The following is a 20093-nucleotide window of genomic DNA, read 5'->3' on the forward strand; positions in this document are numbered from 1 at the left end:
ACCCATCTTGGTCACTAATGTCCTTTCGGGAAGGAAACTGCCATTCTTACTTGGTCTGGCTTATATGTGACTCCAGACCCACAGCAATGTGATTGACTCTTAACTGCCCTCTGGGCAATTAGAGATGGGAAATAAATGCTGCCTGGCCAGCGATGGCCTCATCCTGTGAATGAATAAAGAAATGTGAAGCTCACTACCACAAAGAGTAGGGGGAGCTAAATTATATTTACACAGGATCAAGAAATAGAAAGATATACTGATAACATCATATGGGAGATGTTGGGATGAGACTCATATCGACCAGCAGGGCTGAATGGCATCTTTCTATACTGTACATTCTATTGACTCAATCTAACTAACAATGGTTAGATCTGGTGTTATACACAATTTAGACCCATTTGAAAGTGCAGATTTGAGGTTGATAGCAGACCAGGCTCAAGGGGCTGAATGGTCCACTCCTGCTCTTTCTTGAGATATTTGCATTCTGAGCCCAACCCACCAACCCAAAGTATGGGCAGCATGGGAATTCCTGCTATTTCTCTCTTCTTGATAAAACAATGAACACCATCAGTACCAAGGTAATGTGGCACTTCACATCTTGACGTGGTTAATATAAGATGTCATCACTGTTAATTTATGATAAAGGAACTGTGGCAGCTAATTGCATCCTGAGTCAGACCAGGGAGAAGCAAATGTGTTGATGTTTTGTTTATATCCTCCACCGCGACCCCTTTGTTCTGATTGTTTGCGGGAACATCTAGTGGTCATTCTTTAATACCGGGAGACTTCAGGCCAATCTGCTGCTGTTCATGAAATGGTCCCTTGATTTAAACAATATTTTTTTAAGAGTTATTGAAAGGTGATTTTTGTTTTTATTTTAAAGAGGTTTAGATCTTGTTTCATTTCTCCCTCTTACATTGTCACATCACTGCTTGTGATCTGTTATTGCTCCTGGCTGTTCATATTTTTCTTCCGTGGAAATCTATTCAATCATCTGTGATATAGAAAGGAGATGCAATTATTTCCTAGTTTGTTCATTTCAGGAAACCCAAGGAACTTGCCTCCGAGTTGTTCCCCGTCTGTTTGTGTAATTCTTGTTTTGAAAAAATAAACATCTATACTGCAAAATCTCAGTACTGCAGGCAACTACCAAAGTTGTGAAGAGCAGACGGGGTAAGGTAAATGAGGTGGTGCCAAGAGGTGAACTAAACAAAGCAACCAATTTAAGCACAGCAAGATCACATAGGCTACAATGAGGTAGGTAGGGGAAAGTGAGGACTGCAGATGCTGGAGTTCAGTGTCAAGAGTGTGGTGCTGGAAAAGCACAGCAAGTCAGGCTGCATCCAAGGAGCAGGAGAGACGACGTTTCGGGCATTAGTCCTTCAGCAGGCCAACCTGAAACGTTCCTCGGATGCTGCCTGACCCTGCTCTGCTTTTCCAGCACCGCACTCTCGACACTGCAATGAGGTAAGTGACCAGTTGATGCATTTCTCTGCATTGTTGGCGGAAGGATAAATGTTAGTCAAGGCAGTGAGACAATCCCCACTGCTTCTTTGGAATAACGCCATGGTGACTTTTAGTTCCAATTCAAAGGGCAGATGAAACCTGGGTTTAAAGTCTTATCTGAAAGATCGCCCTTTTGGCAGTTCAGCACTGCAAAGGCACTGAAAGTCTGCTCTCAATAACAGAGAGGAAGATGAAGAGGGAAGACTTGCTTTTACTTAGTACTTTATGGTATTCCTTCTGGCATCCCCAACAGTTAGTTATTTTTTCGGGTGCAACAGTGTTGAATTAACTACGCACTCGTCGACGGACACACACTGAAGTCTCATAAACGGGCATAGTGTTGTTAAGGCCATCAGGGAAGTTCTGTCTTTTTCAAAGCACTCAAAGGGATCTTTGATAATGACCCAAACTGCCAGAAAAAGCTTTTGCTGAAAGGCATTCCTGCATACACCATCAGAAACACTAAACTAAAGAATAATATGTACTTCAATCCACAGCAAGATTCAAAGGCAAGCACACTTCCAAACAAGCCATACTGACACTTTAGCCAACTCGATAGGGTGGAGTTTAAGTGTACAAACAAGTTGACATATCCCTCTCCTTGTCTTCTGCTCTAATTTTCATTTGGACATTTGAAATCTTTGGAGTATGTGGTTTCTTTCCTGTGGCAGACTGTTATATTTTTGTCCCTTGTACTGGTTTCAAAGGAGAGGGAAGGCACATTTTGAAACAGTTTGCGCTCAGATTGTCTTTACCTGACTCCTTCACTTCCAGCACAACTTGGACAATTTGACTCATCTGGTGATACACTGCCCCACACAAGCAGTGAAGTGAATAGGTTGTTATTTATACTGTACTTGGTAAGCTTCAGCCTTTTTCCTATGTCACAGGTCACACTAAATGGCATTCACTCCTCATCCCCGTGGTAGCTGATTTAAACTGAACCTCAATCCATGAATGCCTTATTCAAAAAATGTCTTTATATTATACTTAAATACCTCCAATGTCTTATTTTTAAGTTTCTTTATTTTATGTTTAAATCCTCCTTAACTCAGCACAACCCTACAATCCACTGAGGACTCCATAATCATTTAAGTCAGGTCACTTCCGTATCCCTACATCCTTCAGCCATCAGTGACGGCCCTAACCTCCATGCCTGGACCCTAAACTCTGCACTTCCTCCTAAAAACTCTCATCTCTCTGCCTCTGCTTTATGCCATTGCCTAAAACCTACTTCTTTGACTAAGCCACCTGAGTGTTAAATTCTATCTGACTGTACTCCTGTGAAGCACTTTGGGGTGTTTTCTGAAACTAAAGGCACTACGTAAATCCAAGTTTTTGTTGTGTTGTTCCATATTCTTTCTATTATTTAGACTTATAAATGGCTGATTTCTTTGGAAAATCATATTTGGCTTACACATTAACCTGATGGACTGACTTACGCTCCTGGTCTAGAACCTGCCCACCATCTTTTTATATTTATTCTGGGGAGGTGTGCACCATTTACAGTATTATCCATTCCTATCTTCCCTTGAGAAGGTGGTGAACGGTCGCCCTGAACTGAATCACAGGATTATCAACTGTCTGTGTGGAGTATGCATATTCACCCTTGTGTCTGTGTGGGTTTGCTCCAGGTGCTCCAGTCTGCCCCCACAATCCAAAGATGTGCAGGTTAGGTGAACTGGCCATGCTAAATTGCCCATAGTGTTCAGTGATGTACAGGTTAGGTGTGTTAGTCAGGGGAAATGTAAAGAAGTAGGGTCGGGGAATGGGTCTGGGTGGGATACTTTTCGGAGGGTCGGTGCAGACTTGTTGGGCCAAATGGCCTGTTTCCACACTTTAGGGATTCTATGATTCTACTGTGCCCACGAGGAGAAAGTGAGGACTGCAGATGCTGGAGATCAGAGCTTAAAAATGTGTTGCTGGAAAAGTGCAGCAGGTCAGGCAGCATCAAAGGAACAGGAGAAACGTCGATTCTCCTGTTCCTTTGATGTTGCCTGACAGGCTGTGTTCTATTATGCCCAGTCCATCATGCCTGGACCAGTTCTACTACCCAGTCCAGCTCTATTGTCTAGTGCCAATCTCCTGCCTTTTCCTCAAATCCCTGCAAAACATTACAATCCAAATAATCATATAATACCCTCTCTAATGCCCCAATTGAACATCCCTCCAACTCACTTCCAGGCAGTGCTTCCATACCCTAATAACTCTGTAGTCCAGCTGTGAAAAACTTCTGCTTTGAGGACAGATTGAAAAAAGTCGGGATGTCTGTGGAGATAAGGAACTGAGGGAAGATTTGAATGGGGTTTTCAAAGTCATGAGCAGCTGGGCAGTATAAATAGGATAAAGCTGTTTCTGCTCGTAAAAGAAATAAGAATGAAAGGGCTTAGATTGAAAATGATATGCAAGGCTGATGTGTTACATACATCAGAACTGACTCAAAGGTAGAAGACAGAGGGTGGTGGTGGAGGTTTGTTTTCAATTGAAGGCCTGTGACCAGTGGAGTGCCACAAGGATCAGTGCTGGTTTCACTACTTTTCATTGTTTATATAAATGATTTAGATATGAACATAGGAGGTATAGTTAGTAAGTTTGCAGATGACACCAAAATTAGAGGTGTAGTGGACAGCGAAGAAGGTTACCTCAATTTACAATGGGATCTTGATCAGATGGGCCAATGGGCTGTGGAGTGGCAGATGAAGTTTAATTTAGATAAATGCAAGGTGTTGCATTTTGGGGAAAGCAAGTCTTAGCAGGACTTATATACTAAATAGTAAAGTGCCTCAGGAGTGTTGCTGAACAAAGAGACCTTGCAGTGCAGGTTCATAGTTCCTTGAAAGTAGAGTTGCAGGTAGATAGAATAATGAAGAAGGTGTTTGGTATGCTTTCCTTTAATGGTCAGAGCATTGAGTATCAGAGTTAGGAGGTCATGTTGCGGCTGTACAGGATGTTGGTTCGGCTACTTTTAAATATTGCATGCAATTCTGGTCTCCTTCCTATCGGAAGGATCTTGTGAAACTTGAAAGGGTTCAGAAAAGATTTACGAGGATGTTGCCAGGGTTGGAGGGTTTGAGCAATAGGGAGAGGTTGAATAGGCTGGGGCTATTTTCCCTGGAGTGTCAGAGGCTGAGGGGTGACCTTACAGAGGTTTATAAAATCATGAAGGTCATGGATAGGATAGACAAAGTATTTTCCGAGGTGGGGGAGTCCAGAACTAGACGGCATAGGTTTTAGGTGAGAAGGGAAAGATATAAAAAAGACCTAAGGGGCAATGTTTTCACGCTGAGGGTGGCATGTGTATGGAGTGAGCTGCCAGAGGATGTGGTGGACACTGGTCCAATTGCAACATTTAAAAGGCATCTGGATGGGTATATGAATAGGAATAGGAAGGGTTTGAAGGGATATGGGCCGGGTGCTGGCAAGTGGGACTAGATTAGGTTGGGATAGCTGGTCAGCATGGAGGAGTTGGACTGAAGGGTCTGTTTCTGTGCTGTACACTCTATAAATCAATGAACAGTGATGTAGCTCTAAGTTAGGATGGTGTGTGACTTAGGTGAGAATTTTCAGGTGTTGATGTTCCTGTGCATCTTATGTTCTTGGCTGAGTCAGTGATCGAGATTGCAGGTTTGGAAGGTGACATTGCAGGAGTTGCTGCATGGTGCTGAGGTGCATTTTGGTGGTAGTAATCACTATGCATTGGTGTGGGAGGGAGTGATTGTTAAAGGGGTGCTAAACTCTCTCCTTTGTCTCTTGAGTGAAGCGACACTCATCCAGGCAAGTGGATAAAGTATTCGTAAATGGGATGAAGACTAGCATTCTACATCTAATGCTGACATGGTGAAAGCTTCTTTAGGTGATTGCCATACCTCAGCACTCAGACCAAAGCGGACATCAACACCACCACTAAACTCTACCTCTGTCTGTACTGCCATTGAGTGCATTCACATATATTCAATTGGCCTAGAGAGATGTTAAGGTTTTATAGAATTTACACAGATATGTTGGGTCAATTGACCTCTCTCTAGGCCAACTAACCCGAAATATCTGTGTGAACTCTATAAAACAGCTAGCCAATTAATATTTCCTTGCTCTAACCACCCCCCTCCCCCCCTTCCCCAAGCCTTGCAAACCTTTCCATTTGTATACCTTACTCCCTTTGGAAAGATAATATTGACAATGTGGGAAAATGCTGTCAAGGTAGATGATTAGTCATGATCTAGAGTGGTAGAGAAGGTTTGAAGGGCTGAATGGCCTACATCTGCTTCTGGATTTCTATCTTTCATTATCCTTTCAAGCAGTGCATTCCACATCATGGCATCTTGCTGTTTGCATATATCTTGGTATTTCCCCTCTGGTTCTTTTGTCATTTTCATCTGCCACTGGAAACAATTTCCCTTAATTGCTCCAATAATTGTTGCATCATCATTTTGGACCCGTCGACTCACAACTTAATCTTCAAGAACATCAACTCCCTTTAGCTCTCAACAGAATTGAAGCCCCTGTTACTATTCTAGTCAAACTTTTCCCTACTCAACCCAAGACACTGATATTCTTCCTAAGGTACGGTGCCCAGAATTAGACAAAATAAGATCTAACGGTATTTTATAAACAGTTCATACACAATTCTGACTGGCAGCCCTGACTTTATCCTTATTTGCTTGTAGATAAATGAGTCAGCTTTCACTTTAAGAGAGTTGGATTTAGCTGTGTAAACCTCAGAAGACAGGTCATTGACGCTAATCTTTCGGCATCCAAATTAAAGCAAAGTAGCTGTGAAATCTGGTTCCTTAATGTCACATTTTATGGCGATGGGAGTTCCTTTTTGGTCCAAAATACCTAAGCATCATGTGTGAGCTACATAAAATATCGTGTATAATCCTCCTGTGATGTATGTTGAAAGTTTGACTACATTGCAGGCGCCATATAAATGCAGGTTGTTGCTGTTGCCAATGATCATTGAGTTTCAGTCAGGTCTGCAAGTACAACAAGTATTACATTCTGCCTACCTTTTAGTCACTGATCAGACATGGGGGTCGCTGGCTGCACCAGCATTTATTACCCATCTCTAGTTGCCACTTGAAATGATTAGCTGCTCGACTATTTTAGAGGGCAGTTAAACGCTGGTCCGGCCACTTGGAATATTATGTACAGTTCTGGTCCCCATTTTTCGGGAAGGATGTGGAAGCATTAGAAAAGGTGCACAGGAGATTTACCAAGATGTTGCCCGGTCTGGAGGGAAGGTCTTATGAGGAAAGGCTGAGACTTGGGTCTGTTCTCATTGGAAAGAAGAAGGGTAAGAGGGGATTTGATAGAGACATACAAGATGATCAGAGGATTAGATAAGGTAAACAGTGAAAGTCTTTTTCCTAGGATGATGACGTCAGCTTGTACGAGGAGGCATAACTACAAATTGAGGGGTGATAGATTTAAGACAGATGTCAGAGGCAGGTTCTTTACTCAGAGAGTGGTAAGGGCATGGAATGCCCGATCTGCTAATGTAGTCAACTCAGCCACATTAGGGAGACTTAAACAATTCTTAGATAAGCACATGGATGATGATGGGATAGTGTAGGGGGACGAGCTGAGAATAGTTCACAGATTGGCGCAACAGCGAGGGCCAAAGGGCCTGTTCTGCGCTGTATTGTTCCATGTTCTATGTATTGTTCTATGTAAGAGTCATTAAGACACATTACTGAAGGTCAGCATCATATGTAGGCCAGAACAGATCAGGATGACAGATTTCCTTCCCTGCAGGACCTTAATGAATCAGATGGTTTTTAACAAAGATTGACCATGGTTGCATGATCTCCATTGCACGGGCTTTCAGTAGATTTTCATAGATTCAAATTTCACCAACTGGGATTCAAACCCATGTCCCCAAGTCATTAGCATGAGTCTCTGGATAATTAGTCCAGTGGCATTATCACTACACCACTGCATCTCATCAGACATCATCTGTATGCCACTCAGTTGAAACTCTTGTCTCAACCATCAGCAGCAGATCCATAAGCAATAAACAGGAGCAGGACACTATCCTTTCCCTTGTAGTATCTGACCATCTGGAGTTCCTACATCTGAGCTACCCCTGAAAATATCAGAATTGGAACTTGGTGGCTGAGTGTAAGAAACATAGAAACTAGAAGGCCCTTGAGCCTTCTTTGTCATTCAACATCATCATGGCTGATCATCCAGCTCAGTGTTCTCTTCATACTTTCTCCCAATACTGTTTGTTCCTTTGAATCCTATCACCTACATCACCATCTCGAAAACATTCAATGTTTTGGCCTCAACTGCTTTCTGTGACAGAGAATTCTGGGTCTGAGATCACCAACCTTGTCACTGCTATGTCCAGAGGGTGGAGCTTGGGGTTGGGGAGTCCAGAACTAGAGGGCATAGGTTTAGGGTAAGAGGGGAAAGATATAAAAGAGACCTAAGGGGCAACTTTTTCACACAGAGGGTGGTATGTGTTTGGAATAAGCTGCCAGAAGAAGTGGTGGAGGCTGGTACAATTGTAACATTTAAGAGGCATTTAGATGGGTATATGAATAGGAAGGGTTTGGAGGGATATGGGTTGGGTGCTGGCAGATTGGGTTGGGATATCTGATCGGCATGGATGGGTTGGACCGAAGGGTCTGTTTCCATGCTGTACATCTCTATGACTCTACATTGCAGAAAGAAACTCAATAGCCTTCTCTGCTCTGTGAGGGTAAGTGCCACACTCTTCTCTCTGCTCTCTCACACTTGCTACTGCACTCACATCTCCCAACAAGGCTCATCCCTCACTACCCTCACTGTTGCCTGCAATACATTCCATCACCTGCTCCTCCCCTCGCAGCATTAACCCAGCATGCTGTGCATGCTGTCCTCTCAGTCCTTCAGTACATCTCACCACCTTTCCCCCATATGTACCAGGACCAACAACTGTGCCATTCTCTCCTTCATTACTCCCTTCGTTCGCATTGAAGGGAGAGAACAGCCCATTCCAGACAGTGAGAGCCTGTATAAGTGCGAGGTTTCCCAACATTCATGTCCTCACTGTGTTCAGTAAAAAGAGAGAAGGGGATAAGACCAGAACCACTCCTGTGGGAACACAGAAGCATCCATTTCCTGCCAAATAAGTAAGTGGTGAAGAGAATTGTGGGCATTACAAGATATGTAACAAGCATTAGTCCCTATCAATTGGCAGCTAGCAAAACCTTCTCCACACTGCTTGTGAACAGTATGAAAGATGAAATGGGATGAACTCAATATTGCGATGAGCCTCACCACACTTACTGGCCAGTTCAGCCTCACATCCTGCCATTAATTACATCACTCAGACCCCCAGAAGACTCTGCCTACTGCGTTTTTAAAATTTATTCTTTCATGCGATGTGGGTGTTCCTGGCCGAGCCAACATGCATCGCTCATACCTAATTGTCCCAGAGAAAGTGGTGGTGAGCTGCCTCCTTGAACTGCTGCAGCCCTTAGGGTGTCATTACATCCACACTGCTCTTACGGAGGGAGTTCTCTACACTCAGTCTCCCACAGCTGATTATTTAAAAATCGAGTGTAGGTTTAACGGTCATTTTGTTGGAGTGACACAAGGAAAGATCCACCTCAGTTACGAGACTGAAGCAAAACTGTGTAGCATTCAGAAGAGTTGATTATCTTTATATTGTCAGGATCTCATTACCCACATTCCAGTCTTCCTTCATACACAGTAAATATAAGGTTAAATAGGTTAATGTGTTAAGGTCTCTTTCACCCAGCCACGATGGAAACAATCAATCTCGCCCTGAGTGTTGCGGTCTCTTCCTTTACCTGTGTCTGTGCTACCCTGTCTCCTACCAGCTAACATTAGAATGTGTTTATCAACACTTCCTCCTATTTATACAGTTGCCTACAGCGATCCTGCTCACACTCCACTCTAAGCTGCATTAGGTTCACTCCATACAACAATTAAAACATGTCTTCCATTTCCAGTATAGACATAGCATTTAGGCTTTCAAGTCTAAAAATCAAAATTTCCCCCGACAGCGAACTAATGACAATGAAGGAATGCCGATATATTTCCATATCGGGATGCTGCATGGCTTGGAGGGCAACTTTAATCATAATATCCCTACAGTGTGGAAATAGGCCATTTGGCCCTCTGAGTCCATACCGACCCTCTGAAGAGCATGCCACCCATGCTATTCCCTACCCTATCCCTGCAACCCTGCATTTCCCATGGCTAATCCACCTAGCCCACACATCCCTGGACACTATGGACAACTTAGCATGGCCAACCTAACCTGTGGAAGGAAATCCACAAAGATATGGGGAGAATATGCAAACTCAACACAGACAGCCGCTCAAGGCTGGAATCAAACCCAGGTCCCTGCTGCTGTGAGTCAGCAATGCTAACCACTCAGCCACCATGCCACCCCAAAGGTGGTGTCGTTCCCATGTACAAACTCCTTTGTTCCTCTGGATGGTGGTGGCTGTGGGTTTAGCAAGTTTTTAAAATGGTGGCTGAAGTGCCAAAGAAGCCTGTTACTTTGTGCCGGATGGCATTGAGCTTCTTGAGTCTCAAGCTGTGCTCACCCAGGCAACTGAGAGAACTCTATCTCCTTCCTAAGTTGTGCCTGGTAAATGACAGGCAGGCACTGGAGAGACAGGAGGTAAGTTACTCCCAGCCTCTCCATGTGTCACTCAACCACCAGAGTCTCACTGGAATGCAACTCTTGGGGATACGAAATGAGAAAGACACCAGGGTGGGTTTGAGGTGAGGTAAGGCAGGTAGGGGTGAGTAGGAGATGGGGGGAGTGGCTGTGAGGAGGATGAACAGATCTGAAGATACCACTATCTTTCATCATTCCAGCCTTTCCATTGGCCAATACCTCTGCCACAATCAATCCAATCATGGCCACCACCAACACCTTCCATGAGAGAAGGGCAGGTATCAATGCCAATTTCGTGGAAGTTCAATCTTGCTGTTTCTAGTTATAAGGCATTATGTCCTGCAAGACAGTGCTGTCAGTGAATGTGCCATAATGTGTTTGGGTGATTCAGTTATCATCATTCAGAAGTTGGCAATCTGTGTAAGGTGGTAGATAGTGGGCAAGAGGTTTACCAGCAGGGTGATGTGAAGTTAGGAAATTTAAGTCAGAGCCATAATTGACAGATTGTTGGCAGGTCACCCTTCTATAGGAAGGATGTTGTTAAACTTGAGTGGTTACAGAAAAGATTTCCCAGGATGTTGCCAGGACTGGTGGGTTTGTGCTATAGGGAGAGGCTGAATTGGCTGGAACGTTTTTCCCTGGAGAGTCAGTGGCTGAGGGGTGACCTTACAGAGGTTTATAAGATCATGAGGGGCATGGATAGGGGGAGTAGCCAAGGCAGAGTCCAAAACTAGAGGGCATAGGTTTAGGGTGAGAGGGGAAAGATTTAAAAAGAACCTGTGGGGTAACTTTTGTTGCAGAGGGTGGTGTGTGTATGGAATGAGCTGCCAGAGGAAGTGATGGAGACTGGTTCAATTACAGCACTTAAAAGGCATCTGGGTGGGTATATGAGAAGGAAAGGTTTAGAACGTTATGGGCCAAGTGATGGTAAATCGGATTAGGTCAGATTGGGGTGTCTGGTCGGCGCAGATGTGTTGAACCAAAGGATCTGTTTCTACGACTGTATGTCTCTATGACTGTATGACAGAATAGTGCTGGATTGATGAATGTGTGAGATTAGTGGGGTTATTGGTGAGAAATAGCATTTTATACCAACATTGACCATTTGTGTGAAGTTGAAGGCATTGGTGGTGGCCATGATTGGAGTGATCATGGCTGAAGTATTGGCCAATGGAAGGGATGGAATGATGAAATATCATGGTATCCTCAGATCTGTTCATTCTCCTCACAGCCACTCCCCCTACTCCCGTCTTCTCTGAAACATAGATAATGTACGTACCCCTACCTGCCTTACCTCACCTCAAGCCCACCCTGATGTCTTTCTCCTTTCATATCCCAAGAGCTGCAAACCAGTGGTGGTTGAGTGACACGTGGAGAAGCAGAAAGTCATGTGATGAAGAACATACCAGACTGTGACTTTGGTGGTGGGTCTGAGGCTGGGGGTAACTTACCTCCAGTTTCCCCAGTGCCTGCCTGTCATTTACCAGGCACAAATCAGGAAGGAGCACAGAAATCAGATCTCTAGGACATGATCCCTGCTATTGACTGCCATGGTTATCTGCTATCTCTGTCTTTGTAAAGTTGGTCAGGAGAGCTGCTGTATCTCTGTAGGTAAATCACATTCTGCTTCCCTCCACCTTCTGTACCAAGGCCTCTAGCTGGCATCTGAAAACCCTGCACCGCTCAATGGCACGATGTGTGATTAATGAGTGCTTCACCAATCAAGATCCCTTTTAGAATGACTGCTACGGTCACAATGCATGTTTACTCTAAGAGGTGCACACGGCTGTTTTTAAGATGTGTACATTAACTTTATACAGTGATGGTCTCTCCTAGTTTTGCAGGCCCTACACAAAGGCACGACTACTCAACAGCCCAATTAATGCTGGCCGCATGTTGCCATTATATTAATGAACAGCTTCAATGACCATAGCAATGACTAGCAATATCCAATTTCCATCATTTGAAACTAATACTTGAGACTTTCATGGACTAAAAACTGTTTTAAGAAGGACACTACGGACTTTAAATGGCTGTTGTGATCGCTAGGCAATGTACATGCAAGATATGAAAGTGGCTATATCAAAATTATCATTATAAGAGGCATTGAAGCTCAATGACGTGTCAAGAAATCTGCATTTCTTGTTTTACTCAGTCTCGCACAATAGATCCATGTATTGAGAGATGCATTCCAACTATTCAACTTGGTGTTAAACGATGACCTAGACACCAGCATCTGCACAGGAATGGGAGATCAACAGCAACCTTTGAATAACAAGAGGAGGAAAGCGACATGGACAACATGGAGTCATATGAGGATGGATGGGATGAGCCTCAGGAGCAGGAGAAGGCCACTGGCATCTCAAGCCTATTCCACCATTCGATGAAATCGTGGCTGATCTGATTGTTCTGCCTTCCCATTCAACCCTGATAACATTTCATCTCCTTACTTAGCAAGGATGTGTCTATCTCTGCCTGCAACATAATCAGGAATTTGCTTCCACCACCTTTTAAGGAACGAAGTTCAAAAGACTGTCTGTGAGAAAAGAATGGGCAACCCCTTATTTTTGAAACAGTTCTAGTGGAAACACATTCATCCTGTCAAGACCTCTCAAGATCTTATATGTTTCAATCAATTCGCTTCTTACTCTTTGATACTCCAGCAGCTATAAGCCCAGCTAGTCCAACTTTTCCTCATAAGACAACGCACCCATTCCAGTTATTGGCCTTGTAAGCCTCTCAGAACTACTTCCAACACAATTACACCCTCGCTTAAATCAGGAGATTAGTTGTACACACAATATTGTAGTTATGGTCTTAGCACTGCCCTATATAACTGAAGCATAACCTCCCCAATTTTGTATTCAATTCCCCTTGCATCAAATAATAACATTCTATAGGTTGTTCTAATTAACTGATATACTTGTGCTTTTTATTAACATTTCATGATTCATGCACTCGGGCACATTTGCACTTCAGAACTCTGATGAAAAGTGTGGCACTGGAAAAGCACAGTCGGTCAGGCAGCATCCAAGGTGCAGGAGAGTCAACGTTTCAGGCATAAGCTCTTAATCAGGAATGCCTGATGAAGGGCTTATGCTGAAACATCGACTCTCCTGCTCCTCGGATGCTGCCTGACCAGCTGTGCTTTTCCAGCACCACACTTTTCGACTCTGATCTCCAACATCTGTAGTCCTCACTTTCTCCCCCACAGAACTCTGTAATCTCTCACCATTTAGACAACATACTTTGTTTCTTTCCTGTCAAAATGGACAATTTCACATTCCCTCATTTCACATTTCATTTGCAAGATCTTTGCCCACACATTTAGCCTATTTACATCTGTTTGTGACATTCTTATGTTCTCTTCACAACTTACTTGTGTCATTAGCAAATTTAGCAATCGCACAATCGTAAATTCAGTTTTGTTGTGGGTCTGCTTGTACTGCATAAAGAAGTAGGGATTTACTGACCTGATAAATCTGATGCATCAATGTGTAACTCAATTGCTCACTCAAGCCTATCACACACTTTGGCCTCAAGTGCCATATGAGCTTTAGCCTGATCACACATTCACTTGTCTAACTTGGACAGTCCCACAGATATATAGCATGATTCCCCTGAGAGACAAACCCATTCACACAGGCCACTTATCCAGCCAGACTGACGGATGCTACTAACCGTTTTGCAGAACTATATTGATGACCTTGAGCGAGCCCCATGTTTGTTGACCTCCTCTCTGGGATCTCTATTTGGACGATTAACAGGTCGGATGTTCTTCCTGTTCCTGTCATTTGGGATAAGCAGTTACCCTGTCCCTAATGGCCATAGAGAGGATCAATGACTTACAGGGCCCTGTCTGTGTCCACTCTGATATCTCAAATTATTCTTGACTAGGCTAAGGTAAGAGAGGCATTTCAGCGCAATAGATTTTCAAGAGTTGGGTTTTGGTAGAGGGAGGTTTGAAGAGGGTTGAGATTATGAAAAGTTGCAGAAACTCACTGGTTACAAAAAGTGCAAAATGAACAGACATGGATATGTATCCTCTGTCCTTGATGCAGACCCTCCTTTCTTGTCCAGGTGATTCCTTTCAAGCTCACTTGGACCTGCTGAACTATCCTCTGATGGCAAGGTCCTCCAACAGAAGCCCAGAGCCACTTTAAACTATGTAGCAAAGCTCATTCTCTTTTTTTTGTAATTTAACCCATTTTTCTAAACAACCTGTTCCGAGATGTTATTACACAACTCTGGAGAAGACGGGACTAGAATCTGTGCCTCCGGATCCAAGGGTAGACACACTACTACTATGCCACAAGGATGCCCTACACAGCAGATACAGCTCTTGCTACAATGCAAAGTTCACATGACCACTAACATGACAGACTCCCAACAAGAAAGATCCCTCCCTAATACAGGTAAAAATGTTAATGGTTTGTTCATCCAGCAACAGCGTGATACTCTAATGTTGTTTCTTCATTCATGTGGCTTGAATAAGTGAAGCCAGAGCAATCCCAAAGAGTGTATCAAGCCAGCCATCATTGCAGCTTGCAACAGTACCTTTTTATTTTATTTACTCACTTGTGGCCTGTGAGGGTTGCTGGCTGGCCAGCATTATTTATTGCCTGTTCCTAGTTGCTCTTGAGATACCTGAGCAGGTATCAGTGACAATGTTTGTAAAGTCAATCAATAGTTGGCCAAACAAAAACCATTTTAAAAAGGGACTTGTAAAGCAGCCAACAAGGTAACGAAATCAATCTGTGCACATTTTTTAGTTTTAGATTTGTGTGATTTAATCATGGTTCATTTAACTCAATGGTGCAGAACCTTATTTTCTCCTGAAAGACTGATGAATTTAAATTACTTTTGTATTCGGCAATGCAATAATTCCAAGACATGACATAATGAAAGGTTAGAGATGGAAGATTCAGCTTGTAATGGCTATTAGATTGCTCAATATTTATCACACATGCTCCTTTAGGAAGGCCAAGCTCTAGACATTGGTTCTGCTTTACACCTCAATGCTTCCCAATGTAATACACACTAAGTACCAATTTCCAAATGTAGTCAAATAGCAGCAATACAGATTTTGGAGCTACAAACGCATTGTGGCAAATAGACACCTGTGAGTTTGAAAGTTCAGATTAATAGATTTGTTAGGAAAGGGGTTGTGGAATCTAGTTCAAGTTGTGTTTTCCCTTGGATGGGGGATTTCAAGACTGGGGGCGCATTTTCAAGATGAGAGGAAAGAGATTTAAGCAAGACATGACGGGCAAATGTTTTACACAGAGGGTGGTTTGTGTGTGGAATGAACTTCCTGAGGAAGTGGTGGTTGTGGGAACAATTCCAACATTTGAATAAGTACATGAATAGGAAAGGCTTTAAGGAATATGGGCAAGAGCAGGCAGATGGGACTAGTTTAGTTTGGGATTATGTTCGACATGGACTGGTTGGACCGAAGGGTTTGTTTCCATGCTGCATGACTCAACCATGATTGAATTGAATGGGAGGATATTTTTTGAGGGGCTGAATGATCTATCCATGTTCTTATGTTTCTTCCAACAACAGCACAATAACTTGCATTTATATGGCATATTTAAATATAACAAGGAGCTAGTAACAAGCAGTATTAATTAACATGGCTTTAACCATTGAGCTGCAGAGAGAGATTGAGGTAAATGACTGAAAGCGGAGCAAAAGAGGTAAATTTTAGAGAGCAGTTTATAACAGGAAAGAGTGACAGGGACATCTACAGAGGGTCTTCCAGATCTTACAACATTAGCAGCTAAAAGAATTGCCAACAACAGTACAGAAATTAAAATTGGGAATGAGGCAGATACCGGAATTGGAGTACCAAAAGCTTCTCAGGCCGGAGGAGGGTGACATTAGGGAAGGATTTAAAAACAGGACGAAAGATTTAAAATGAGAGCCTGGGTGCCAGTGCAAATCAACAAAAGGTGATGGGTGAACAAGATTTAGACTGAGTTAAGAGCACAGGGTTTATAGAGAGGGAAAGATGGGAGGCCAGACCAAAGAGCTTTGTAATAGACAGGTCTAGACGTTACAAAGGAATGGGTCAGGATTTCAGCTGCAGATGAGCTGAGCCAAGATCAAAATTGAGTAATGTTCTCCAGGTGAAAGTCTACAGTCTTGATGATAGACCAATAATGGTTGGAAGCTGATCATGAGGACAAACACACCATCAATATATCTCAGCTTCAGGGATCAGACTGATGGTCAAAAATAGAGTTTAGATCTTCCAATTCCAGCTGAAAGTAACTTGAGGGGAGAGTTTAACTCCTAGGGATAATCTTCTGGTTGCAAAAATGTAATTTTCAATTCTGATTCATAATAAAGTGTATGGCACTACATTTACAACCAGTTAGTGATTTTGAAATGTTTATGGAAATGTAAAACATACAAAATAAATAGCAAAGGAATACATTGTAAACATAGCCCTAAAGCTATAAGCAACTGAATCTAGAGAGAAGCAATCACTGAGTAAACATGTTCATGAACACCATCAGGACTATCACCTCAAAGTTACCCTCAGCTAAAGTCATTAAAAACATGAACATGCACCTATCAAATAATACTCTGCACATGAATTTTTCAAACTATGCAATGGTAAAGAAATAAGAAAGAATCTCGACAGTATATTTCACCACCTCAGGATATCTCAAGAGGTGTAAAGTCAACAAAGAACTTTTGAAGTGTAGTCCCTTTGTAATGTAGAATACACTGCAAGTTAATTTGCAAACGCCATAGTTTCAGAAATGAAATGATTAGTGTATATCATGTTTGATGATGGTTCATGGATACACATTGGTGAGGATTCCATGTAAAACTCCCCTGCTGTGAGATCTCTGACGTCTACTTGAGAGCTCATTGGAGCATCATTTGAATGGTATGCCTCCAATATTGCACTGGGAATGTGGACCTAGATTTGTGCTGGGACTTGAACCTATAAACATCGGTCTCAGAGAATATTACTGACAAAATGAAAGAGAGAGAGGCATCTTTTGTTGACCACTTGTCCAACACAACCCCTACAGCGTGGAAGCAGCTCATTCAGTTCATACCAACCCTCCAAAGAGCATCCCACCCAGACCCAACTCCCTCATTTCCCATGGCTAACCTACCTAGTCTGCACATCCCTGGACACTATGGACAATTTACCATGGCCAATCCACCTAACCTGCACATCTTTGGACTGTGGGAAGAAACCCACACAGATACATGGAAAATGGACAAACTCCACACAGAGAGTTACCCAAGGCTGGGATTGAACTTGAGTCCCTGGCGCTGTGAGGCAGCAGTGCTAATCATTGAGTCACCATGCCACCCAACATATTTTAAGTCATATAAAGGTTGCTCTAAGACAGCAGGCTGGGGAGCAATGTATATCACTGGGAGAGAATGGAGGACAGTGGACCTAAACCAGAAGACCATTGGAGATGTGATATATCATAGGATTAGAGAGAAATGCAGGGAAAGGGGGAACAAAGCAGTTGGGGGAACTTGGAAATGAGGACTGTCATTGACAAATTGCAATTCTGGAGGAAAGGGAAGCAAAGGAAAAGCAAATAGCAATACAAGGAAACACTTGGGCAACCCAAAACATTTTTAAAAACGTAAGTGGCAGATTCTAAATGAGCATTTTACAAACTGGCACAAGTGGAGAGCTTTATAATAATGTCTCAGGAAGGTGAGAAGCAGGCACCAGTACTCAGTGTGCTGCATCCTGTATCTTATTGACATATAATATACAGCAGATTGATCGTTATTAATGTGGACAACATTAGGAAGTCAAATGCTAATACTCAACCCCAGACTGACCCCAAATCATACAGTTCATAACACAGCAACTTCAAAGTGTGTAATCAACCCTCACTTCAAACTGACCATTCACCTTGTGTTGTTCAGAAAAGGTTGTCCTGTTTACCTATCCAACAACTACATGCGTTTAGATAATGCCTTTGATGTAGCAAAATGTCTCGACATGCTTAGCAATTGTGTTAGTAATAAATACATTTTTGATAATGAGCAAGGTTTTGCTCAGCAGTTCTGATACCTTATACTCAAAGAGGTAGAGTCATAGAGTCATACAGATGTACAGCACAGAAACAGACCCTTTGGTCCAACCAGTCCATGCTGACCAGATGTCCCAACCCAATCTAGTCCCACCTGGCTGCACCTGGCCCATATTCCCTCCAAACCCTTCCTATTCCTATACCCATCCAGATGCCTTTTAAATGTTGCAATTGTACCAGCCTCCACCACTTCCTCTGGCAACTCATTCCATACATGTACCACCCTCTGTGTGAAAAGGGGCTTAGGTCTCTTTTATGTCTTTCCCTTCTCACCCTAAACCTCCCTTTAATTCTGGACTCCCCCACCCCCAGTGAAAAGACTTTGTCTATTTATCTTATCTATGCCCCTCATGATTTTATAAACCTCGATAACGTCACCCCTCAGCCTCCAATGCTCCAGGGAAAACAGCCCCAGCCTGTTCAGCCTCTTCCTGTAGCTCAAATCCTCCAACCCTGGCAACATCCTTGTAAATCTTTTCTGAAACCTTTCAAGTTTCACAACATCTTTCCAATAGGAAGGAGATGCAATATTCCAACAGTGGCCTAACCAATGTCCTGTACAGCCGCAACATGACCTCCCAACTCCTATACTCAGTACTCTGACCAATAAAGGAAAGCATACCAAACGCCTTCTTCACTATCCTGTCTACCTGTGACTCTACTTTCAAGGAGCTATGAACCTGCACTCCAAGGTCTCTTTGTTCAGCAACATTCCTTAGGACCTTACCACTAAGTGTATAAGTCCTGCTAAGATTTGCTTTCTCAAAATGCAGCACCTCGCATTTATCTGAATTAAACTCCATCTGCCACTTTCTAGATTAGAGTTTTTACCTACTCAATCTGCCACTTCTCAGCCCATTGGCCCATTTGATCAAGATCCTGTTGTAGTCTGAGACTTTAACATATTAGACTTAAAGGATCTTAAACAGACAAAAGAGAAAGTGAAATGTAGAGATGGTTAGGGAGGGAATTTCAGAGTTTAGGGCCAGTGAAGGTGAACACAGAGGATCCAGTTAAAATCTGGGACAATCAAAAGTCTAGAATTAGGTTAGCATGGAGATCCTGGAGGGTTGTGGGTCAGGTGGAGATCCAGGATGGCCAAGTATGAGACCATGGAGGAATTTGAAAAGCAAGATAATAGCAAAGCACTATCAGACCTGAATCTGCACAGGACAGCCATTCCTCAAGAAGGGAGCTCTGAACAAGTGCAAAGAAGGGCAGCAGAGTTTTGGATGAGATTGAAACAGTTTGAGGCAGGTGATGGCTGAGAGACTGGCCAAGACAGCAATGACACAGTCATGTTCAAAGTTAACAAAGTCAAAGATGATGGTTTCAGCAGCAGATGAGCTGAGGCAAGGTCAGAATTAGAGGTGAATGAGGTTTCACGGCAGAATGGATATGTGATTGATAAATGCTGTCAGGACCAAACACAACATGAAAACCTGGTTCAGCTAAAGTCAGTTGTCAGGTTTGGAAATGGTGGTGAAGGAATGGAGTTTGTTGCCAAAATAAAGACAGTATCTTGTCACTTCCCAATAATTAACTCGTTGTATGATGAATACTAGATGAAGTGACACTGTCTTTGTTATCCTATCCTTGAGAAGATAGGAATGTCACTGAACTTCCCATTAGCTCAGTTCTGAAATGCGATGAATCACAATATAAATACAAATAACAATGTCTGGGTGGCACTGACATTAACCAGTACAAAACAATTTGGCACATTAACATTGCATTTACCACCTCCATTCCGTCCAATCCCAGGGCACAGTGACCGCAAGATATTCAGTGGAACTTTGCCCCGGATTCCTCGACAGTACATTTCAAAGCACTTCCTTCTGCACCTAGAGACA

The sequence above is a fragment of the Chiloscyllium punctatum genome, chromosome 40 (genome assembly GCF_047496795.1).
Source record: "Chiloscyllium punctatum isolate Juve2018m chromosome 40, sChiPun1.3, whole genome shotgun sequence".
Lineage (NCBI taxonomy): Eukaryota > Metazoa > Chordata > Chondrichthyes > Orectolobiformes > Hemiscylliidae > Chiloscyllium > Chiloscyllium punctatum.